Raw genomic sequence first — 27,113 nt, 5'->3', positions numbered from 1 at the left:
TGTTATCTTAACAAGAAGCTTTATGTACTCTACTGGGAGAAGCCAGGAAGGAGGAAATTGGGCACTAAAGGGACTCTCCAGAGTGGTGTGAGCCCACACTGCTTGGCAGCATGCAAAAGGCAGAACCCAAGTAATATGGAAAAAACAGGTATCCTTCCATTTAAAGCAAATCAAAGACAATCCTCTCTTAATCCACCCTTCGACTGGGGTTTCTCTGTTCCTCGGAAAGAAAATATTTGATGCTAACGTTAGGAAGACCTCTACTTTTATATACATTCATCAGACAAGAAATAATCTTTATTTATAATGGAGTGTTCAGTCAGTGTCTGCTCATCTTTCTCAAGTGCCCTGTTGAAAAGTTTCTGGTCTCTTTATAAAGAGGTATGTAACCCTATAGATTTCACAGAGATTCTCTTGCCTCCAGTGAGTGGCATCTGCAGCGTCTTTAAGCTAATGTCTATGATGGCGGCTATTTCATCTGGTCCTGCTCCATACTACATTTTCAGAGCCCTGTTTTTTTTTCTTTTTTTGTGGACTTAACATCTCATATTGGGCATCAGGCAACAGGAGGCAGAAGAACTCAGCTCTGTTGCTGCAGCCACTAAGCTGCCCTGGATTCTAGAGCAAGAAATTCTGCCCCCAAACTCCAATTTTCTTTGTTTTTGTTTTAAACCTACATCTGTATAATCTAGAACAATGCTATCTTAAAAGATACCCAGAGCGATGGAAATATTTTGTGCATTCAATGCTCATATCGTAGCTACAAGCCAGATCTATCAATTGAGCAATTGAAATATGGTTCATATGCTTGAGAAATTCAACTTTTATTAGCTTAGATTTAAATGTACATAACCACATGTGGATGGTGGCCAACGTGTTGGATAACACAGAGCTACTTTGACATTTAGGTTCTTAAGTTCTATACTGCCACGAGTTTAAGAAGTAGGGAGGCTCTGCCGTTGGTATACAAGTTATGAAATTCTGTGGCTTCATTGCAGGTGAGTGCCTACTGTCCCCTTTACTCTTGGTCTACTTTTCCTAACAATTCAGGCTTCCTAGGACCTAAAACCAAAGTTGGCCAAATCTAGCTTATTGGTGGTTTTGAAAAAAAAAAAAAGAAAATGGAGAAGCAGCAACAGGGGCGTTGGAGCACAGCTTGCCCACTTGTTCAGGATTGCCTGGGACTGCTTGACTGCTTTTGTGCCACAATGGCAGCACTGAGTAGTTTTGGCAGAGACTGTTTGGCTGGCAAAGTGGAAAATATTACTATCTGGCCTTTACAGAATAAATATGTCCATCCCTGATTTAGAATAAAATAAAGTTTCTCTTTCATTATGTTATAATAATGAAATGTTTATTCCTCTGTAATTTTAAAATCTATTTTAGAGGATAAGGTTTTTGTATCAGTGTGTTGAATGCCTTTTGATTTTTCTCCTCCTCTTGACATCAATTAAACTGCATTGGCTCAGTAGGCTAGAACTATTCCGTGCTTCCTTTCAAATTTTGACAATCTGATGATCTGTCTTGGGCAGTGTGTGTCCCCAAAGGCTGACCAGACACTGTTCTACCACTATGCTGGTGATTTCATAATGCTTCCAGGGGACTTTGGAACTCTCCAGGTGATTTTTTCTCTCACTCTCTCTTTCTCTTAAAAATACAAATTCAATTCATTATTATTCAGCATTTCATCCATTTTCCAAATTTCTGCAATGGATTCATTCACAGAACTAGCCATATAGAATTCACTCAAAGTACAAATGTAACTTCAATTTCCCCTTTGTAGCCAGGTTGGGATTTGTAGAAGAACTTCTACACCTCTGCATGCTTTTAATAATCTATCCCAGAATCATGTTTTTAAATTCAAATTCATAGTGTCTGGTGGCAGCTTCCAGGAGGCATGTGGGTGATGGTTTGCATATTAATATGAAAGCTAATATCTCCTATCTTTTTTTTTTTTAATGGTGGGAAATTGTACTAAAATTTTAGTTTCACTTCTGTTACTGTAACTCGGCTTGTTGTTCAAAGAGTCCTGAAAAATCAGTAATCAGTCTTTGGAGCAAATGAGTCAGTATGCACGCAGGTGAGTTTTTTGATATACTTGCCAAGCAGGGCTTGATCCCAGTGGTGGCTTTAGTCTCTAGAAAAAGCAGAGAACACCAGGCACAAGGCACCAAGTAATCGACAACAAAGAGGGGCTCTAGCCCAGTGATGTCCACGTGCTACCTTTACATTCACCGCCACAGTTCTTGCTCACGTGATTGTTTTTCCCTACTTAAAAAAATTAGGATATTTTTCTTAAATTTAATTCCTGGTTTGTGATCCAAAACAACATCTCAAGCAGGGATACTCTAATTCTGATCTCCTTGGTTTTCACGTCAACTCCAAGCTGGGATGAAGATTTGGTTCTTCAACATCAAAATGGTACCTTAAAACATATTTTATCTTAATGAAAACTATAAAAACTGTGAAGCATAAATATAATTCAGTTTCTATCTAAAATGATTCTGGGGCATCTGTTAAAACAGTTTTGTGTGTACTGACTTACTGTTCCGAAATGATCTAGAGGGAGTTGAAACCGGGCAGTGCAGGCCCAAATTCTTCCCTCTCTGTAATTTCTACCCCATAGAAACATATCTATATGCATATATGTAGACATATATATGTGATAAGTCAGACAGATTGTCACCAACCATGTAGGCACCTGGTTACACACAGTGCAGATGTAGATGTGTATACATATATATGAATATATAGCTATAGATATAGATATATATGCATAGGTGTAGATATATAAGATATGTATATATGTAGACACACACACATATGTGTGTGTGTTTGTGTGTGTATATATATAATATATATATGTATATACATACACACATCTACATCTGCATTGCGTGTAACCAGGTGCCTACACTGCTGGTGACAATCTGTCTGACTTATTAAGAGTCTTTTAACAAAATATCTAATATATGTCTAGCATTTTGTGAGTGTATAAAGTCTCACATTATCCTTACTTCTCATTTCCTATCAATAGAACTATGATCATACCTATGAGTTGAACATCCTATTTCCTCATGGTGACCCTGGACGATGCATCTATGGAAATAGCAAAACCCTAATATTGTAGGGGAAAGAAAAGTATGATTTTTCAAACTACAAAATAAACAAAGTCATTAAAGATTATGGATTAATTAAACTTGAAACAATCTTGTACCTATACATTCTCTAATAAACTTTAGCACTTCATACGTGCTAAAACTATTGAGTCAAATAGAAATTGGCCACTAATACAGTTTTCCAGGGCCTCTCCCAGCCCTTTGCCTATGCCACCAGCATGGAACATCCCACACTGTCCTCAAGCTGACTTACTGCGCTGGAAGCTGTGGAATGTGGGTAGGAATGAAAGACCGTTCCATTCATGCCATAGGCATCGCTCTGACTGCAGAACCTGTCACCCATCCCAGTCTTAAGAATTTATCTTCTTCTCTTCCTCGTTTGATCAGACCTTTCCTACAAATATCATAATGGCTTCTCTTTCTTGTGGTCTTACTTTCATTTTTTTCTTCATGTTTATGTTTCAAAGACTCCCTTTTCCCCGATTGCTCTTCTGCCTTTGTAAAGTTGCTTTGGAGGATAATGGGGAGGCTGTGCATCAATACACTCATCCCTCAAAATGCAATCAGCAGGTCCTTTGGAAATGCTCAACTTCAGAAGACTGCAGATCCCAGAGCAGGCCCTTCTGACCTCTGAAGACTGGCCTTCCCCTAACTGTACTAGACCTTCAGGCCATTGTTGGACCTCAGGCAACGTGGGTCAAAATGGGTCAACATTTATGATTACATTTATGATAGCAGTATTGTAGAGCATTCCCCAAGGCATTCCTGGCTTATTCAATGTTTTCCTTTATGCCCTCCCTTCCACCCTCCACCCAGTGGAGAAATTTCCTTGAGCTAGGAATGGTTTTGCCAGCAGGCATGAGTTATATTAGGTGCTAGGAATTCAGGGCCAACACAGAAGTAGGAGGCTGTTAATTTGGCCCTGGTTTATTTTTCTTTCCTTTCCTCCCTCTCCTACAATGTCCTCCTTAAATGGTTTATCAAATGTAACTATGTAAGAAATCATGAGTAATTTTTGGAATGAGGCAGGGAAGATTAAAAAGAAGGGATGATTCTGCTGCCACCACCAAAGAAGAGGGAGAGAGAAAAAAGCGGAAAGAAAGGCATGAGTTCCTCAATTTCTTTCCTATTACAGGAACTCTCCAAGGCCAACCCTCTCTTGCTAATCTTTGTTTTCCTAAAACTTCCAAAATGGGTGGCCAGTAAAAATTATTAAATGTTTAGGACCTTGATTAATTCATTTTTCAAGCACTACTAGTTTCAAAGACCTTCAAGACTCTGATAATGCATATAGAAATATCATCTCTAGGATAGACGTTTCCAAAATATCCATTAGGAGCTGGGAATTAGATTTTGTTCACTCTGAACACCTCTGTGTTCTCCTTCGGATGGCATTGTTCACTGTGACTCATCTTCACTCTGACGTGAATCCACGACACTGCAACACCTGGATCTTTTGGAGTCTACACACCCGCTACCCACAAACTTCCACTCTGGGGTGAGGGGTGGACACATTTTGACAGTGAGAATGGTCTGCAGCAGAAATTAAATGCTCGTTCATCTCATGTCAATGATGGGGGAAATCTGACACGAACAGACAGGACTCTCTCAGATTGGTCCTGAGCCTTTATCCAAGTTAACTGGACACTCATTCTCAAATGTCCTGCAAACTTTTGTAGTCCCATGAGTGTAGAATCCTTGTCTCATCTAATTTTCTAAAAAGTTCACAATGCGCATCAGAATCACTGACTTAATTTACCAACAGTGATTTTCAACAAAAGCTTTCCTGAAGTTAAGTTAAAAATTTAAGGTTTTTTTTTTAACTTTGGAAAAGTGATAGGACAAAAAGAGGAAAGAGAGAGGAGCCACTGGTATCATTGGATCATCTGTTGGTCCATCATCTGGCTCTTCTTCACCTGGTGTGAAACTCCCATCGCTGGCCACGTCAGGCCTCCACTCAGACCCTTCTCAGTAAGACACTTCTCCCGGTTTACCGCCAGTTTTCTCTGGTGGAATCTTAATTCACCCTTTGAATTTCATTTTAAGTGGTCCTTCCTCAGGGAAGCATTCCACAAGCCCAGGGTGAAGTATGGGTGTCGGGGTCGCATGCACAAGCAGAGACCTGCATTTTTCCTGGTGAGCATTTGCCACCACGTGGTCGTGGTCATTCAGTCAGCCAGGCCTTCATCTCTTCACAGCAGTGATCGTATCCAGAAGTCCCCAGGGGAAATGCTCCCTCTAAATAGCTGTTCATTCATGGAGTGAATCCTGCTCGGCCAAGAGAAGCACCATGATGTTGAGAAGTTGCCTACCTATTTTCACGTTATGGAGCCCAAAAAGTTTGACTGAACTTGAATGATGACATAGATTTTTTTAAGTACTCAAAAACAATGTCACCTCATTTGTTATTTTCATTTCATTATAAGTTCACCATCTCACAGTCCCTCTTCTGTCATGTTTTATAATTTTGGGCAAATCAAAAGGTACTATGAGACTATCCTGATCAAAATTGCCCAAGTTTCTGGAGAAAAATGAGAGCATTATATCACCAGTCTTCTTCTAAGAGTATAGGAACTGGTGCTTTAATGGTATTTTAAGAGAAATGAAAATGAAAATCCCAGAGATTTCACAAAATTGTGACTCAACAGTAGAAACTTTAATTGGAGGTAGCCAGTCAGTGAGGGAATGTCTCAGTAAGAAGCAATAGTCTTTGGTTCAGTCTCAGATTTTCCATTTTTTTAATCAATAAAATGGAAAACTTATTCACTCATTTAACAAGTATTTATTTCACACTTCTATATAACACACTGTATTAAGTGGTAAGAAAGCTCAAGAAGAAAATGTACAAATAAGTACCTCAATAAGCCATAGAGGTAATGAGTGCTTAAGGAAAAGTTGGAGTCAGCATACACTGCAGAAGTAGTTTCCCAAGCATGTTGAATTTCAAGTTATTCAGTGGATTCTATGAAAAGGATTTTATGTTCAAGAAAACTTGGAGAAAGTTGTATACTAAATTTCTTCCATGAAGAGACAATGCTAAAAACACCAAAATAAGCAGACAAAAATCTCCGAGAACTCCATGACCATTGGAAACCTTCCAAAAAGAAAAATTCAAGCTTAGATTGCTTCTCTGGTAATTTCCTTATAAATTAAAAAATTACACAGACTCCTTTGGAAAAAAAGAAAATGAGGGAACATTTAATAGTTTTTTAAATAAAGCCACACCATCTTGCTTCTAAAAGTTAATGAAATCACTGTAAGACAGGAAAGTTACAGCTCAATATTTCTTACCAATATAAATGCCAAACCCTAAACAACAAATATTAACAAATCAAGTTCACATATGTATCATTGAGGATAGTACATATGGAACATACACCTCAGCAACTCGAGAGGCTGAAGCAGGAGGATCGTGAGTTCAATGGTGACTTCAGTAACTTAGTGAGTCTCTAAGCAGCTTAGTGAGACCTTGTCTCAAAATAAAACATAAAAAGGGCTGGAGATGTGGCTAAATGGTTAAGTACCCCTGGTTTCAATCCCCAGTACCAAAAAAAACCACACAAAACAAAACAAAACAAAAAACTACATAGTGTATGCAGGAATGTAAAACTTTATTACTAAAAATTTAATGAATTATATTTACCTCACTAATTTTAAAAAACATAATAATATTAATAGATACAAACAATACATGATAAAATTTAACAATTCATTTTAACAAAAATTCTTAGGAATTAGGGAACTGATGAAAACTAAAAATAAACACTATTTATTTAAAATTTTCATAGCAAATATTAAACTTGATGATGATAAAATTGGGAATGAGAAGGAATCACCCAATATCACCACTTCCATTCAATGTTTTATAGGATATTCCTGCCTATGCAATAAGATAAGAAAAATAAATAAAAGACCTAAGAATTAAAAATACTTATAGAAATATTGCATATGTAGAGAATTTTTAAAAATTGATATTCAAAGTATTAAAATTAATAAGTAAGTCTATTAAAGTTATTGAAGGTGAACCCAATATGGAAAGCAAAATTCTAAGAAGAAAAAAATTTAAATAGCATTAAAAAATAAGATCCCAAAGAATAAACATAAAAATGCATGAGTCTGTACACTTAGAGCTGCAATAGTTAAGATAAATGAATTTTAAAAGTCATTACTGTAAAGATATAACTTCTCAAGTATTGATCTATAAATTCAATGCAAATGCTTAAATGAAAAATATTTTAGAAATTGATAAATTCACTCTAGACACTTTATATAGAAAAATGCAAAGAGCTAAATATAGTCAAGATGATCTGGCACAGTAAAGCTTGAAGATTTACCCCAGCAGATATTGAGAACTATAATCAAGCTATAGTGATTAAGGTTTTGTGTAATTAGCACAAAATCAGGTCAATGGAATAGGGCAAAGGATTAATAGACAGATCCACACATAAATATTTATTTGAAATATAGAAAAAGTGATCCTGCAGTGCAAAAAATGAAAGTTCTACCTAAAGATCTTGCAATGTGCCTGAAGCTTGTCACTTATTGTAAGAAAAATCCTGAGCGATCCTTTAGGATAATGAGAATATTCTGAAATTTAATGTGATGATATTTGCACAATTGTGTGACTATAATAATAGTCATTGAAATGTAACTATTACATGGATGAATTGTATTATATTTGAATTATGTCTTAATAAAACTGCTAAAAAAGAGAAACAAAATAACACCTTATGAAAATTTATAGTTCACAGAGCAGAGAGTTTTCACCATGGCAGATTTTAGCAGACTTCCTAGGTGAGAAAACAGATATAAGTCTAGGGAGATCAGATATATGAGTATAATTGACTGAGTATTGGAGAAGGGAAGATGAAGAAGGTTGAGTAATAATAAAGTACTCTGAAAATCTGCAATGGGATTCTTAAGTATTTAGCAGAGTATTGAAAGTGTATGCTCCAGAAAGAGCCACATAAAGGGATTACAGGGAACTTTAGTTGAACACACATAGGGATATGCATAAGACTTCCTCCCACCCACAGGATTGGAAACCTCCTGATTCATAAGGTCCTGAGTATGGTAACTTGAAAAGTCTTGTCTCAGTAGTGGGAACAAATTATTCCCAGAATAAATGTTGATTTGATTCTATCTAAAAAATCTTTTTTTTGCATTTTAAAAATTTTGTTCCATTTAGATATAAATAATTATTCAATATATTTTGAAATATTATACATATATGAAGTGTAATTTTTTCTAATTAGGCCCCCATTCTTGCAGTTGTACTTGATGTGGAGTTTCACTGGTTGTGTATTCATACATAAAGATAGGTAAGTTATGTCCTTGTCATTCTGCTGTCATTCCTATTCCTATCCTCCCACCTTCAGTTCCCTTTGTTGAATTCAATGAACTTCTATTCTTCCATGCCCCCACACTTATTGTGTGTAAATATGTACATATCAGAGAGAACATTTGACCTTTGAGTTTTTTGGGATTGGCTTATTTTACTTAGCATGAGAGTTGCCATCCATTTACTGACAAATGTCACTATTTTATTCTTCTTTACGACTGAGTAATATTCTGTAGTGTAAATGTACCACATTTTCTTTATCCATTCATCAGTTGAAGGGTTCCCAGGCTGGTTCCATAGCTTAGATATTATAAATTAAACTGCTATAAACATTGATGTGGCTGTGTCACTCTAATATGCTGATTTTAAGTCCTTTGGGTATATGATGAGGAATGGGATAATTGGGTCAAATGGTGGGTCCATTCCAAGTTTTCTGAGGAATCTCTATACTAATTTCTGGAATTGTTGCACTTTTTTGCAATCCTACCAGCAATGTATGAGTGAATCTTTTCCCCCACATCCTCACCATTTGTCAGGGACCAAGAAGAAGTTCTCATTCTGAGAATGTTCTGACCTTTACGATAAGCAGCAGCGCCCCTCCCCGCTCCTGGCTCATAGTTCTAACAATATGGCGCCTATGGCGCCGTCCCTGCTTCTCTTCTGGGATCTCACCTTCCCGCCGGCGCAAACTTGCACCCTATCAGGAGCCCAGTAGAAGAACACAGCCAACCAGCCTGCACCTCGTCATACCCCTCATTCCCTCAGCATAAATACCCATGTGAACAATAATAATTTGCAGCTTGATCAGAATTCCTGTCTTGCTGTCACTCCCTATTTCTCTTGTCCCTTTCATTCCTTCTCTCTTAGGTTCGCCGTCCTGCGTTGATGTCCCGCGGGTCGGGACAACCATTTGTTGTTAATTCTTGATAATTGCCATTCTGACCAGAGTGAGATGGAATCTCAGTGTAATTTTAATTTCTTTAATTGCTAGAGATGTTGAACATTTTTCATATATTTTTCTGACCATTTGTATATCTTCTTCCATGAATTGCCTGCTCAGTTCCTTTGCCTACTTATTGATTGGGTTATCTGCTTATTTGGTGTTAAGTTTTTTGTGTTCTTTAAATATCCAAGAGATGAAGACTCTGAGGAGTAGGCAGCAAATATTATTTTCTCCTATTCTGTAGGCTCTATCTTCATGGTATTATTTCATTTGCTGTGAAGAAGCTTTGAAGTTTTGTACCATTCCATTTATTGATTCTTGATTTTACTTTCTGCTCTTAAGGGGTCTTGTTGAAGAAGATAGTTCCTAAGCCAACATGATGGAGAGTTGAGCTGACATTTTCTTCTAGTAGACACAGGAACTCTGGTCTAATGCCTAGGTCCTTGATCCACTTTGAGTTGAGTTTTGTGCAGAGTGAGAGAATTGGCTGCATTCTGCTACATATGGATTTCCAATTTTCCCAGAACCATTTGTTGAAGAGGCTCATCTTTTCTCCAATGTATGTTTCTGGCATCTTTGTCTAATATGAGATAACTGTATACATGTGGGTTTGTCTCTGTGTCTTCTATTCTGTATCATTGGTCTTCATGTCTGTTTTGGTACCAATACTATGCAGTTTTTGTTACTATTGCCCTGTACTATAATTTAAAGTCTGGTATTGTGATGCCTCCTGCTTCACTTTTCTCACTAGAGATTGCTTTGGCTATTCTGGGCTCTGATTTTTCCAAATGAACTTCATGACTGCTTTTTTATTTCTGTGAAAAGTGTCATTGGTATTTTAATAAAAAATGCATTAAATATGTATAGCACATTTGTTAGTATAGCCATTCTGATAATATTAATTCTGCCTATATGGGAGGTCTTTCCATCTTCTAAAGTTTTCTCCAATTTCTTTCTTTAGTATTCTGTAGTTTTCAATGTACAGGTATTTCTCCATTTGTTATATTGATTTCCAATTATTTTATTTTATTTTTTGAGTCAATTGTGAATGGATAGTTTTTCTAATTTCTCTTTCAGTTGATTCATCATTGATGAATAGGAACACCATTGATTTATGGGTGTTAATTTTATACATTACTACTTTGCTGAATTCATTTATAACTTCTAGTAGTTTTCTGGTGGAGATTTTTGGGTCTTCTAAATGCAGGATCATGTTGTTGGCAAATAGTGAGAGTTTGAGTTCTTCTTTTCCTATGTGATTTCTTTAATTTTTTTCTTTTCTCTAATTACTCTGGCTTGAGTTTCCAGGACTAGGTTGAATAAAAGTGATGAAAGAGGGCATCCCTCTCTTGTTCCAGTTTTTAGAGGGAATGCTTTCAATTTTTCTCCATATAGAATGATGTTGGCTTTGGGTTTATCATATATAGCTTTTACAATATTGAGGTAGTTCCTACTATCTCTAGTTTTTCTAGTGTTTTGAGAATGAATGTTTGCTGTATTTTGACTAATGCTTTTTTGGTATCCATTGAGATAATCATGTGATTCTTGCCTTAATGTCTATTGATGTGGTAAATTACATTTATTGATTTCTGTATGTTGAACCAACCTTGCATCCCTAGAATGAAACCAACTTAATCATGGTGCACTATCTTTTTAATGTGTTTTTGCATGCAATTTGCCAATGTTTTATTAAGAATTTTTGCATCTATGTTCATCAGGGATATTGGTTTGAAGTTTCCTTTCCTTGTTGTGTCTTTGTCTGGCTGTGGTATCAGGGTGATATAGCTTCATAAAATGAGTTTGTAAGGGTTCCATCCTTTTCTATTCCATGATATAATTTGAAGAGTATTGGTACTAACTCTTCTTTGATGGTTTTGTAGAACTCAGCTAAGAATCTGTCTGGTCCTTGAATTTTCTTAATTGGTAGAATTTGATGGTGTTTTCTATTTTATTACTTGTAATTGATCTGTTTAAATCATGTATATCCTCCTGATTCAGTTTGGGTAGGTCATAGGTCTCTAGAACTTTGTCGATGTCTTTAAAATTTTCTATTTTATTGGAATATGAATTTTCAAAACAGTTTCTGATTATCTTCTGTGTTTCAGTCGTATACATGTTGATATTTTCTTTGTCTTCATGAATTTTAGTTTTTTACGCTTTTTTTTCATTTGTTTGACTAATGAAAATTAATTGACTAAAAATCAATTTTTTTGATTTTTTTCAAAGAGCCAACTTTTCACTTGATTGATTTTTTGACTTTCTTTGTTTCAATTTCATTGATTTCAGTTCTGATTTTATGTCATGTCTTCCACTGCTTTTGTTGTTGATTTGTTCTTCTTTTCCTAAGGTTTTAAGATGTAATATTAGGTTATTTATTTGGTGACTTTTGATTCAATGAATGTGCTTGATGCAATAAAACTTTCCTCTTAGAACTGTCTTCATAGTTTCCCAGAGATTTTGATATGCTGTGTAACTATTCTCAATCACCTCCAAATATTTTTTTCATTGCATCCTTGATTTCTTCTGCTATCAATTGGTCATTCAATAGCATATTATTTAGTCTCCAGTTGTCAGAGTATCATCTGTATTTTTTCATTGATTTCTAATTTCATTCCATTATAATCTTACAGAATGCAACATATTATTTCTACATTTTTGTATTTGCTATAAGTTGCTTTGTGGCCTAAGTATGGTCTATTTTAGAGAAGGATTCATGTGATACTGAGAAGAAAGTGTATTCATTCACTAATGAATGAAATATTCTATATATGTTTGTTAAGTCTAAATTATTAATTGGATTTTTTTTTTTTTTTTTTAGTTCTAAAGCTTCTTTACTTAATTTTTGTTTATAGGATCTATCAGTGGTGAGAGAGGCATGTTAAAGTCACCCAGTATTATTGTGTTGTGGTCTATTTGATTGTTGAAGTTGAGAAGGGTTTGTTTGATGTTCCATTGTTATTTATGATTGTTATGTTTTGTTGATGTAGAATTCCCTTAAGCAGTATGAAGTGACCTTCTGTGTACTTTCTAATTAACTTTGACTCAAAGTCCACTTTATCTGCTATAAGGATAGAAATCCCTGCTTTTTTATAAGATCTATGTGAATTATCTGTTTTTTTCTCATCCTTATACCTTCAGTCTAGATGTCTTTGCCTATGAGGTGAGTCTCTTGGAGACAGCATATTGTTGGGTCTTATTTGTTAATCCATTCTGCCAGTCTATGTCTTGTCTTTTGGTTGATGAGTTTAGGGCATTAACTTTCAGGGTTAGTATTTGAGATGTGATTTTTATTCCCTGTCATTTTGATTTCCTACTTGGATTTGATTTGGATTAGTTTCTCCTTTGATTGACTATTATTCTTGTGTAGCTCCTCTCTTTGCTTGTTTTTACTTTGATTTTTCATTTCTTCTTCATGAAATATTTTATTGAATATGTTTTGAAGTTCAGGCTTTCTAGTTGTGCATTCTTTTTACTTTTGTTTGACATGGAAGGTTTTATTTCATTTTCAATTCTGAAGCTTAATTTTTATGGCTATAGTATTCTTGGTTGGCATCCATTTTCTTTCAGAGCTTGGGATATATTATTACAAGACCTCCTAGTTTTGAGAGTCTGGGTTGAGAGAGCAACTGAGGTCAGGATTGGTTTCCCTCTAAATGTGATCTGCATTTTTTCTTGCAGCCTTTAAAATTCTGAATTCTATTCTTATTCTGTATGCTAGGTATTTTCATAATAACATGGCTCGGTGTGGGTCTGCTGTTATTTTGTTCATTTGGGGTCATGTATGCCTCTTGTATTTGATTTTTCATTTCATTCTTAAGGTTTGGAAAACTTTCTGATATTATTTCATTGAAAAGATTGTGCATTCCTTTGATTTGTATCTCCCAAGTCTTCATCTATCCCAATAAATCTTAAGTTTAGAATTTTATTGTTATACCATATTTCTTGGAAGTTCTGTTCATGGTCTCTTCACATTTTTTCTCTGTGGTCAGCTTTATTTTCAAAATTATATATTTTGTCTTCATTGCCTAAAACTTTGTCTTCCAGGTGGTCTCGTCTGCTGATCATATTTTCAATGAATTTTTAATTTGGTTTATTGATTCCTTCATTTTAAGGATTTCCTACTAATTCTTCTTCAGGATCTCTATCGTCATATTGATTCTATCTTTCATCTCTTATATTTTCTCTCTAATTTCATTTCTTATGTTTTACTTTATTGATCAGTATAATCATGAACTTTCTGAATTTCATCTCTGACATTCCTCCAATGTGATGTCAATGGAATTTGTAGTTGAGGTATTCTGTGTTGTTTGATGGTTTGTTCCTTTGCTTTTTCATATTGTTTCTGTATCTACCCATATATCTGGATGGATTTGAAGCTGTATAGTTTCAACCTTATGAGTTTATAGTGTCCCTCTATGTTACTTGTACCTCACAGATTAGGGGGAATGCAATAATAGCAACAGTCTATGCAAAGAATATATGGCAGCAGACTAGGTACTTAGTTCCTATTTTGATATCTACAGTGTTAATTACACTACAATATGAAGAAATAGTAGGCTCAACAATTTCCATCAGTAAAAACAGTAATCATGAATTATGTCTAGCATAAAATCAAATGGTAGGTGTTGTCCATGACTTCTGCAATATTAATTATTCCTGTGACATTGGTGGTAGGAGCAGGTGTTATATACATCAGTTAGTATTAAGAGGTGTTAAGGGTAGAGTTAAGTATGAAGAAAGAAGAAATAGGAGGGTAGAAAAGTGTTTGCAATTTCAAAGGGTGAATGGGGCAGATATAGTAGTAACTTAGAATATGTTGTTAATGAGAAAAGGTAAGAAAATATAGCAGTAAGAAAATAAAGGAGGAAGAGAGAATGGAATTTGATTGTCAACCATAGAAAATAGAGAGAAGGAGAAAAGGGAGATAGAATAGTGGCAAAGACTATACAAAACAAAATCAGAATATGCCAATCAAAAGCCCTAACCCTCAATATCTATGCCCCGAACATTGGCTCATCCACGTACGTCAAACAAATCCTTCTCAGTTCCAGAAATCAAATAGACCACAACACAATAATACTAGGCGATTTTAACACACCTCTCTCACCACTGGATAGATTGTCCAAACAAAAATTGAATAAAGAAACTATAGATCTCAACAACACAATCAACAATTTAGACTTAACCGACATATATAGAATATACCATCCAACAAAGAATGAATACACTTTCTTCTCAGCAGCACATGGATCCTTCTCTAAAATAGACCATATTTTATGCCACAAAGCTACTGTTAGCAAATACAAGAAGATAGAGATACTACCTTGTACTCTATCAGATCATAATGGATTGAAATTAGAAATAAACGACAGAATATAAAACAGAAACTTCTCCAATACCTGGAGATTAAATAATACACTATTATATGATGAATGGATAACAGAAGACATCAGGAGAGAAATAAAAAAATTCTTAGAAGTAAACGAGAACAAAGACACATCATATCAAAATCTCTGGGACACTATGAAAGCAGTACTTAGAGGAAGATTTATTTCATGGGGCGCATTCAAAAAAAGAAGTAGAAATCAACAAATAAACGACTTAACACTACAGCTCAAAGCCCTAGAAAAAGAAGAGCAGACCAATACCAAAAGTAGTAGAAGACAGGAAATAGTTAAAATCAGAGCCGAAATCAATGAAATCGAAACAAAAGAAACAATTGGAAAAATTAACAAAATAAATAGTTGGTTCTTTGAAAAAATAAACAAAATTGATGAACCCTTAGCCACACTAACAAAGAGAAAGAGGGAGAAAACTCAAATTACTAAAATTCGGAATGAACAAGGAAGCATCACAACAGACACGAGTGAAATACAAAACATAATTAGAAGCTATTTTGAAAATTTATACTCCAAAAAAACAGAAAACCTCGAAGACATCAACAAATTTCTAGAGACATATGAATTACCTAAACTGAACGAGGAGGACATACACAACTTAAGTAAACCAATTTCAAGCAATGAAATAGAAGAGGTCATCAAAAGCCTACCAACAAAGAAAAGTCCGGGACCAGATGGGTTCTCAGCCGAGTTCTACAAAACCTTTAAAGAAGAGCTCATTCCAATACTCCTCAAACTATTCCATGAAATAGAAGAGGAGGGAACCCTCCCAAACTCGTTCTATGAAGCCAATATCACCCTGATACCTAAACCAGACAGAGACACATTGAGGAAAGAAAATTTCAGACCAATATCCTTAATGAACATCGACGCAAAAATTCTCAACAAAATTTTAGCAAATCGCATACAAATATATATTAAAAAGATAGTGCACCACGATCAAGTGGGTTTTATCCCAGGGATGCAAGGTTGGTTCAACATTCGGAAATCAATAAATGTCATTCACCATATCAACAGACTTAAAGTTAAGAATCACATGATTATTTCAATAGATGCAGAAAAAGCATTCGATAAAATACAGCATCCCTTCATGCTCAAAACACTAGAAAAAATTGGGGTAGTGGGAACATTCCTTAACATTATAAAGGCCATCTACGCTAAACCCATGGCTAATATCATTCTAAATGGTGAAAAACTGAAAGCGTTCCCCCTAAAAACTGGAACAAGGCAGGGATGCCCTCTTTCACCACTTCTATTCAACATCGTCCTTGAGACTCTAGCCAGAGCAATCAGACAAACCAAAGAAATTAAAGGGATACGAATAGGAAAAGAAGAACTCAAACTATCCCTGTTCGCTGATGACATGATTATATATTTAGAGGAACCTGGAAATTCCACCAGAAAACTTTTAGAACTCATAAGTGAATTCAGTAAAGTAGCAGGTTACAAGATCAATGCTCATAAATCCAATGCATTTTTATACATAAGTGATGAATCTTCAGAAAGAGAAATTAGGAAAACTACCCCATTCATAATAATTTCGAAAAAAAATAAAATACTTGGGAATCAATCTCACAAAAGAGGTGAAAGACCTCTACAATGAGAACTACAGAACACTAAAGAAAGAAATTAAAGAAAACCTTAGAAGATGGAAAGATCTCCCATGTTCCTGGATAGGCAGAATTAATATTGTCAAAATGGCTATACTACCTAAAGTGCTATACAGATTCAATGCAATTCCAATTAAAATCCCAATGATGTACCTTGCAGAAATAGAGCAAGAAATTATGAAATTCATCTGGAAGAATAAAAAATCTAGAATAGCTAAAGCAATCCTCAGTAGCAAGAGTGAAGCAGGGGGTATCGCAATACCAGATCTTCAACTCTACTACAAAGCAATAGTAACAAAAACGGCATGGTATTGGTATCAAAATAGACAGGTAGATCAATGGTACAGAATAGAGGACATGGACACAAACCCAAATAAATACAATTTTCTCATACTAGACAAAGGTTCCAAAAATATGCAATGGAGAAAAGATAGCCTCTTCAACAAATGGTGCTGGGAAAACTGGAAAACCATATGCAATAGAATGAAATTAAACCCCTATCTCTCACCCTACACAAAACTCAACTCAAAATGGATCAAGGACCTCGGAATCAGACCAGAGACCCTGCATCTTATAGAAGAAAAAGTAGGTCCACATCTTCAACTTGTTGGCTTAGGATCAGACTTCCTTAACAGGTCTCCCATAGCACAAGAAATAAAAGCAAGAATCAACAACTGGGATAGATTCAAACTAAAAAGCTTTCTCTCAGCAAAGGAAACTATCAGCAATGTGAAGAGAGAGCCTACAGAGTGGGAGAATATCTTTGCCAACCATTCCTCAGATAGAGTGCTAATTTCCAGAATCTATAAAGAACTCAAAAAACTCTACACCAAGAATACAAATAATCCAATCAACAAATGGGCTAAGGAAATGAACAGACACTTCATGGAAGAAGATGTACAAGTAATCAACAGATATATGAAAAAATGTTCAACATCCCTAGTAATAAGGGAAATGCAAATCAAAACTACCCTAAGATTCCATCTCACCCCAATTAGAATGGCGATTATCAAGAATGCAAGCAACAATAGGTGTGGGCGAGGATGTGGTGAAAAAGGAACACTCATATATTGCTGGTGGGGTTGCAAATTAGTGCAGCCACTCTGGAAAGCAGTATGGAGATTCCTCAGAAAACTTGGAATGGAAACGCCATTTGACCCAGCTATCCCACTCCTTGGCCTATACCCAAAGGACTTAAAATCAGCATACTACAGAGATACAGCCACATCAATGTTCATTGCTGCTCAATTCACCATAGCCAGATTGTGGAACCAACCTAGATGCCCTTCAGTTGATGAATGGATAAAGAAACTGTGGCATATATATACAATGGAATATTACTCCGCAATGAAGAATGATAAAATTATGGCATTTGCAGGCAAATGGACGAAATTGGAGAATATCATGCTAAGTGAGATAAGCCAGTCTCAAAAAACTAAAGGACGAATGATCTCACTGATAAATGGATGAGGACATATAATGGGGGGTGGGAGGGGTTAGCATTAGGTTTAGGGTTAGGTTTAGGGTTAGGGATAAGGAGAGCGGTAAGAATGAAGGAAAGAAGGACTGTATAGCAGGAAAAGAGGGGTGGGAGGGGTGGGGGAGAAGGGAAAAAAAAATCATTGCCCTATGTAAACGTATGATTACACAAATGGTATGCCTTGACTCTATGTACAAATAGAGAAACAACATGTATCCCATTTGTATACAATAAAAAAAAAAAAAAGCCCTAACCCTCAAAATACAGAGCATGAGAAAATAACACCTTTAAAAGAAAAAAAAAAAAAGGTACAAAAAGGGGAGAAAGAAACAAACATGTATATGCATAGGAGTCCCAATCAGTACACATTCAAATCAGACAAAACCCAATTATAGTAAACCAAAAGCAAAAAGCAAAACAACAGACACAAAAAAGGGGGGGAGGTAAAACTCTTGCTGAAATGTTCAGAAATTAAGGAGCTGTTTCCACTATGGTAGACAAAATAGTCAGTGAATGTGTGTTTGCTATCTGTGCTCAAATGATTTCTTTTTGTTCCTTCTTGAGGTATGAACTAAGCATGGGAGTGTGGGCCATGGGCTGTGGAGTCCTCCCTTTTTATTGTGTTACTCACTAAGTTGATGGTTGGAGTTTAAGACTGCCCAGCTTCGCTTCTTGGGAGAATGGTGTGGGCAGGCTGGGCAGCAGACTGGGTGGTGAAGCACCTGGTTATGTCTGGCTGACCTGGGTCAGATGGATCAGAGTTGGGTGATGGACCTTGTGAACCAGTGGCAAAGATGTAGGCTGGGCTGGGCAGACCTGGCAGCCAAGTAGTGGCTTAGCAGACTGGTCTACGGGCTGGTGGCAAAGCTGCAGGTCTACTAGGCAGAGTGTTGGGCCAGGTGGTCAGGGTCTAGTAGGTGGAGTAGCAGTCAGGGGGTCGAGGCCTAGGGGTTGGTGGTCAGGCAGGTGCCAACCTGATGCCAGACCCAGGGGACTCCAAGGACCAGGAGACCCAGTGGATGCCAGACCAGGAGGTCACTCGGACAGGTCAGCTGGGCAACTTGAGGGTCAAGTGCCCTCACACCCACCCTTCCTAATTCTTGACCACCATAGCCTTGTCAGCTCCTGTGAGCTGCAGGACTCACAGAGTTGGGCAGAATTGGGTTCTCTCTAGCCTCTCTGACTTGTGTTCCCCCAGGCAAATTACTCTCAGTTTCTGATTTTCCATGGGTTTGTTAGGCTCAGTTAAGTCTTAGCTGGGCTCAGATAGGATTCCAGTTCCCACTGGGGCCACCGTGCAGTAGTCCTGAGATGGATCCTGGATCGACTCTCTGCAGATGACCAATGAACTCAGGGCTACTTTATCCTGAGATCTGTTTAATGAGTAGAACAGTGTCTGGCTCGGCCAGGGCAGACTTACCCTGCAGTCTCAGGATTTTTCACCCTAGGACTCAAGGTATTGCGTTCTGGTTGCTGAGCTAGGAGAAATGCTGCTCTACTCTTATCTGCCTTCTTGCCCCTGCCATATCTTACAGATCTTGAAAGCAAGATCCTATCTGGGCACAGTGGTGCACACCTGTAATCACGGCAGCTCTGGAGGCTGAGGCAGGAGGGTGGCAAGTTCAAAACCAGTCTCAGCAACTCAGGAAGGCCCCAAGCAACTCAGTGAGACCCTGTCTCTAAATAAGATACTAAAAAGGGCTGGCCCAGTACTGAAGAGGGGGCAGTGGAAGCAAGATTCTAAGTGATTGAACTATTTCCTAGTAATTTAAATGCATGGTAAAAGAAAACAAACAAACAAAAAAGTCCTTTGATTCACAAAAGAAGTTGAGTTATCCATTTTTCTTTTGTTGTTCTCACTTTTACTATCATATCTCAGCTTCCATTTGCCAAATTCAAACTCATAGGGATTTATCACAATTTTTAAAATAGTTTTATAATTTTAACTCCAGGTTACTGACATATTTTTAAGTTAATTTTTGTATATGGTATGAAGTCCAACTTCATTCTTTTGTAGGTAGATATCCAGTCATCTTAGCACCATTTGTTGAAAAACTACTCTTTTACTACTAATTGATCTTAATATTCTTGTAGAAAATCTACTGGCTATCAAGTTATATGTTTATTCTGTCTGTCTATGTCTAGCCTTATGCTGTGATCACACCATTTTGATAACCATAGTTTTGTAGTAAGTTTTGAAGTCAGAAATATGAGTCTTCCAGCTATGTTTTTTCTCAATATTGTTTTGGCAATATACAGTTCTTTTTAACTCCATATGAACTTGAGAGTCTGTTCCACATGAACTTGAGGAGCTTTTCCATTTCTCAAAAAAAAGGTTATTAGGGTTTTGAGAGAAACTGCATTGAACCTGTAGATTACTTTGGTATTGTCATATTAAGAATATTAAGGTTTCCCATCCATAAACACAGGCTGTCTTTCCACTGACTTAGATCTCCACAATTTCTTTCAGCAGTGTTTTATAATATCCTGTGTAAAAATCTTATATCTACTTCATTATGCTTATTCCTAGGTATTTTATTCTTTTAGATGCCACTATAAATGGAATTTTCTTCTTAATTTCCTTTTTGAGTCTTCATTGCTAGTGTCTGGAGATAAAACTGACTTTAGCATGTTGCTCTTGTATTCTGCAGTTTTTTAAAATTTATTTATTAACTCTAATAGTTTCTTTGTGATTTTTTTAGCATTTTCTGTATAGCACCAAAAATATAATGTATAAAAGAAAACCCTGATAAGTTGTACTTTATTAATAGTTAAATATAGTTCTGCTCTTCAAAAGCCACCTTAAAGAAATAAAAGAAATAAAAGTAATTATGTACAAACATTTTATTTGACAACAGACTTATTTCCAGAATATGTAAAGAACTTTCCAATTTAATAATAAGAAAACAAGTAATTCAATGAAAGTTGAGTAAGAGATTTGAAAGTCAATTCACCAAATAAAATGTAAGAATGCCAAACAAGCACATGAAATGATGCTCAACATCATTGGTAGTTTTAGAAATGCAGATTAAAACCATAATATACCACTGAAAACTCTTTGGAATGGCTAAAATAAACAGACTGATCATACTAGTGTGCAGGACCTGGAATTTTCAAACATAGCTGGTGGAGAAGCAAATTGTACAAGCATTTTGGGAAACAATTTGTCAGTTTCTTTTAAAATGTAACACTGTATCATTCGATTCAGTCATTCATACTTTTGGTATTTAAACAAGAGCTTATGTCTAGGCAAAGACTAAGAACATGAGTGTTCATGGCAGTAGTATTTGTACATGAGTGTTCACAGCAGCATTATTTGTACATGAGTGTTCACGGCAGCATTATTTGTAAGAGCCCAAATCAGGAAACAACCCAAATGTCCATTAACAGGTGAATATTTAAACAAATGTGGTCCATCCCTATGGTGGAATGCTACTCAACAATAGAAAGACCTGAGTTATTGATAAAACACACACAGATGAATCTCAAAATAATTATTCTGATGAAAAAAAGCCAAAGGATAAAAAGAATATAGACTGTATTATTCCACTTGTAAAAAATTTTTTGGTAACTGTGAACTAATCTATAGTGACAGAAAGCAGAGCAATGGTTACCCGGGGACCAGACTGGGGGCCTTGGACAGTTTCAACAAAGAGATGGCAGGGGTCACCAGAAAGCATCTAAGGATGATGAGTATGCTAATCACCATGGTTATATTTCAAAGCTCTTCAACCTGCACAGAATAAATATGCTCAGTCTGGTCAACTCCTTGCCTGTCATGGAGGAGGCCCTGTGTTCCACCCCCACACTGTGGGGGGAAAGAAGAAGAAATAAATATGGTCAGTTTATTTTATGTAAATCATATCTCAATAAAGGTTTTCTATATGAAGATATGCCACAGAAGAAAAGAGTTGAGGGGAGGGAAAAGGGTGGGAAAGAGGAGGTACTAGGAGTTCAAATGAAGCAAACTATGCCACATGCAATTATGATCATGCCGAAATGAACCCACGATTATGTGTGACTATCATGCACTATGTGATGGGAGTCATCAAAAGCAGCACAGATATTTGCAAGTGCAAAAAGCAAATGCAAATTTGGATCAAGAAAAATGGAAAAGAGCTTGGGCTGTTTGAAATACACGAAACAATAAACAGCTGTTTCAATTAAGAAGAAAATGAAGAATGTGAATTTTCCTCACGGAGAAGTTCTCATATTTACCTGGAAACAGAGGTAGAGATTAGAACTGAAAGATACACACTTGATATAGTGAATGTGGAAGGAAAATGAAAAAAAAGTAGTTATGAATAAAATTGTCAGAAACAGGAACACAGACTAAAATGAGGGTGATAACAAACTGAGAACTACAAAACAGAACCAAAAAAACCTAGAACTTGGCTTACACAAGTCAAAGATTTCTGTTCGCTATGACTATTGGCATGGCCGGGGAAAAGTCACCTAACCTAAAGCAGATCGGAAACACTAAGTGGGAAGGGCAGAAAGGAAAGCTGTCAATTGAAGAAAATGTAATGGCAAAAGCACATTATATGCTCTAGTTACGTGAAGGCTAAGCTAGTAATCCCAGTACAAAATAGTTTGGGGCCTGCAAATCTGCTGTTTTTATCCAAGAAAAATCTCAATATTCATTTTTTCTTTATACATGGAAATATTTATTGAAAGCTTTTCATGTGCCAGATATTTTTCTGAGTGCAGAGTTTGCTTCAGTAAATAAAAGAGAATAAGTACTAACTCTGGGGTGATTTGTTTACTTCTTTACAGTTATTATTTTATTAAAATGTTAAACTTATTAATTAAATCATTTTATCTTAAAAATAGTGTCTTACTTGAACAAGATAGCCAACTTTAATATAAGGCTGTCTTCAAAGGCCTAATGAATATATTCTGAGAGTGGTGTCATCGGGTAGCTATGAAGATCTCTTTTTGTTCTTAAATCACAAAGGATAGAGGCACTTTCTTTATCTATGTGCTTTCAAGAGAATAAAACTCAAACAAATGCTTCCTAAAAGTAAAATATCGTCATCAACCCTTAATATTTCCTTTCATATTGATGTAGTTTCCATCATTATTTGGGTTTTCCTCATTAGAAAAAGAATGGAAAGTCCTTCACCAGATGCACAGTTCAAAAGTCAGGCCTGTGCTATCATTGCCTACAGAATTCCCAGCGCCAGGGAATCTCCCAAGGAATGCTAAGGCCATGTTTCCTCCCGGCTCCTGTGGTGCTCACAGACTGCAGCCCGGCCAGACTCAGGCTGCCAATGGAAACATAAAAGTGAGAAATTATCTCTAAAAACCAACACGATCATCCGTACTGGCACTTTAAAAAAAAAAAAAAAATCAGAATATCCAGCTTTGTTAATCTTTTCAGTTCAATAAACAAAAAAGCATTTTCCTTCATTGATGCTGGATGTGCCTGCTTGGAAGTTTGGGAAAACAGACTTAAAAAAAAAGAAAGAAAGAGAGAGAGAGAGAGAGAGAGAGAGAGAGAGAGAGAGAGAGAGAGAAGAAAAGAAAGAAAAGGAAGAGAGAAAGAAGGAAGAAGCACGCCTCAGCAACAAAATATGGAAACATTCAAAGTGTTTTTCTTTTGGTATAAAATATTTCTTCTTCTCACGTGATGTTGCTTTTATGGGAGTTGGCTTTGAATCGGCATGAAAACCCCACAGAATCAATGAATCCCTGTAGCTAGAGAAAGTTAGAAATATATTATTCTTTGACCACCCTCCCCCCAAGTAGGTTGTATAATCTTTCTTTAATTTTATGACTTGTTTATTATAAATAAAATGGTATGACCTCCCTTTGCCTCATTCTCTTATCCTGAAGAAAGACCTCCTGCAGCCCAGTGAAAGTTTAATTATATTTCTCATTTGGCCAAAACTACCATACATCTCAGAGCATATTAAATTATACATGAAAACAGACTATTTGACCTATCGGTGAGTAGTGATTATCTATGTTAGTGCTCATAGGACACACTTCACACGTTAGAAATGTTAAATGAAAGTTGCTAAGGTATATGAGTCCCCCTCTCCTTTACTTCCCAGCTACCCCTTCTCCTAAATGTCAAGAAATGCTACTTTCAAAATAGCATTAAACTATCTCTTTCCTCCCAATGAGTTTATTTATTTATTTATAAAAGCAAAACTTTACTTTCTGACAAATTTAACTTATTGACCCTTAAAATGAAATTGAGTGTTCCCTTAATATTATGGTTACTCAGTCAAGGAAATTCATAGCCATCAGTAGGTTTGCATCAAGTTTAGAAAAATCAAGGAAAGTATTGTAACTCTTTGATCTTATGTACTACCTCTGTAAGAAAAACAAAAACAAAAACAAAAAGAAAAGAAAAGAAAAAAAGAACCATTCATTTATCCCTTTGTCTCTGAAGAATCATGGTGAGTCTCACAATGAAAGTAGGTTTCAAACACTCTTGAATACAGAGCAGTAAAAAGGAGGAATGAGAACTAAAGACAGAAACCACCAGGAGGCAGTTTGAAGTAGAGGCAAGAAGGCCATAGGATATTTGGGTTGTCACTTTTTATGAAGTGCTAACAAGGGAAAGGGTAAAACTGCGAAACCCCACTCTTCAGATGTCTTACTGCTTGAATTTTTCTGACATGAGGTTATGGAATATGAATGTTCTTGAACAAATCTTTTAATAACTAGAGCCTACATGTTGCCATTAAAAAAATATTGATTTGCCTCCTGGAAGAGAAGCCCAAACCATAATTGTCGGACTTTTCATTTAGCTTGAGCTAAAAGGCAAATGCTATACATATGAACATGCCAATGCCCACCAAAATAACTCTTTAGCCAAACCAGTTTCTCTTTGCCAGAAATAAAAATGAGCAGAAAGCTATTTTAATGTTCCAGCATCGAGAAAATGTAAAACAAAGATATTTGTCAAAATCCTATTAGGTTTGCTCACTGGGAAGTTGTGTGTCCCGGGTGGAAGACCAGTTCAGGAAGTACGAATTCTCATTTTTATCCCGCATCTCTCTCATCCTGTGAGGACTTTGGGGAAAGGAGTTATGCTCTCCAGACTCAACTCCAACATGAAGAATTTCTTTGTTCTATTTGTTTTAATTTGTTCTAACATTCAATGAAGCGTTTTTTAAAAGCTTAAAGAAACACAAAACATCTCTCACTTTTGTTTAAACGGTTGGTAGAAGGGGGATCTCTGTGCCTAACCAGTTACCATGTGATAATTCCTTCCGGTCCCAGGCAGTCTGACCTGTCAGTCACACCTAACCCATTAGCAGCTGCCACTCAGAGACCTGGCATCTGCACCCTGTTGTAAAGTTTTAATTAATTTATTATAGATATTTTGGTGTGGGAAGTCTACAAAGCCTGATTATTAGTTCTACCTGGAGAAGGAGAGGAGGAAGGGGAGGAAAAGGAAGAGGAGGAGGATATGGGAAAAGAGAAAGAGAAGAGGAGAAAAGAACTGAAAACCAGTTGATTATGAGTATGAGACGATAATAGACCTTCCCCTGGGCAAGAGGAGAGCCCAGGGTTTAATTCAATATGAGATAAGAAGCCAGAGAAATTCTAAACTCATTTTGCTTCCTCCCCAATTCAGTTGCTCTTCCCACTGCAAAGCACACGTGCTACCCCAAACCTTCACCTTCTCTTAACAGTGACTGCGTTTCTTTGACAGTTTAAAATGAACCCAGTGAGATGATATTTTTAAACGGTATCACACACATTTTGAAATGTAAATATAAATTTAAAAAGAAAATTGTGAATAACGACTCTGAACTGCCCAAAATTCAATTTATTTTCTGCACCATGCCAGAAGGAATGAAAGTTGAGCTGAGTTAGAGGTAGACTCATGTTCCAGCAGCTTACACTAGACCCCACAGAAATTGTCAGTAAGACTTGCTTCCTGTTCCCAAACTGACCAGATTTGCCTAACCTGAAATGAACATGAACTTCTCTGTCTGCACGCACGTTTAACATACAGAGAAAACATGATGGCTTTTCTTCTATGTGCACTCCAGATGCCGAGCAGATGTGTGTGTACTGCGACCCACTGGCCTGTTGGGGGACCTCTGGACATCGACACTGTAGCCAGTCTGTGGTTTAGGATCTCTCAGAGGCAATTTGCCTAAAACAGCAATTACCAAATGCCTCTTGAAAACGGTCATGTTGTTGCATGTTATCGCGTGTGGTCTGCTCAGTATTTTAACATTGTTTCCCTGTGTAAATGAATCTGTCTCTGAGCCTCCTTGAACTGACATGTCAGAGTGTCTGGGAAGCCTGGTCCCTTCCTTTGGGGGACACTGTCATTCCCCTGTGGAATTTCCACCCATGGTGCATGCTGCTGTGTTAGTCCTATAAACCAGCTTCCCCAACTCCGCCAGAACTCTCTACCTTTGGCAATTCGAAGCCAGCCTGAGCTGAAGACTTTGCTTTGGACTTCTTTGAAGGAAGAGGATATTGTGAGCAGGACTCCCTCCTCCTCCACAAACCCCCTGCACACGTTTTATATAAACATTTCTACATTCCTTTCAGCATCCAGACCAGGACCCAGCAGACTAGTGCCCACCAGCCAAAGCTGGCCATCTGCCTGCTTTTATATGACCCACCAGCTTACAATGGTTTTGAGATTTTTGAATAATTGGGGGGAAGAAGATGAATAATATTTCATGACACATGAACGTTCTATGAAATTCAAATTTCAGTGCCCATAAATAAAGTCTTATTGGAACCCAGCCATGCTCATTATTTTACTTGCTGTCTATGGCTTCACTCCTCCTGTAAACAGAGCATTAAGGCAGAGACCTATGTCCCAGGAAACTTAAAATATTTACCCAGCATTTCATCACATAATCATTGCCAATTTATGCCAAATATTTTTACAAAAGAGTGGGGTGTGACCATTATGTGAAGTTTTTTTTTTTTTTTATTGGGCTGGTATTACTTAAAATCATTTATTACTCATCTATCTTTGGTGCACATTTAGGATGCACAGAATATTTGTGGGTGTATGTTAATGAGTTAGTGATGATTTTGTGAAGAAATACTCGAGAGCCCTTCACAGATTTGCTGGTCCCTGATTTAGACCAATCTCCTTTCTTCCTCCTTGTAGAACAAAGGCCCTCTCCTCCCTCCAGACTCCTGTGCCCTTCCCTGCTCAGGCTCCTCCCCAAAGCTAACCTCTGATTCAGAGTCCTTTCTCTGTCTGCTTTTCAGGAGGACAC

The sequence above is a fragment of the Sciurus carolinensis genome, chromosome 6 (assembly GCF_902686445.1).
Source record: "Sciurus carolinensis chromosome 6, mSciCar1.2, whole genome shotgun sequence".
In the NCBI taxonomy this organism is placed as follows: domain Eukaryota; kingdom Metazoa; phylum Chordata; class Mammalia; order Rodentia; family Sciuridae; genus Sciurus; species Sciurus carolinensis.
Note: the sequence above shows the minus strand (reverse complement) of the source record.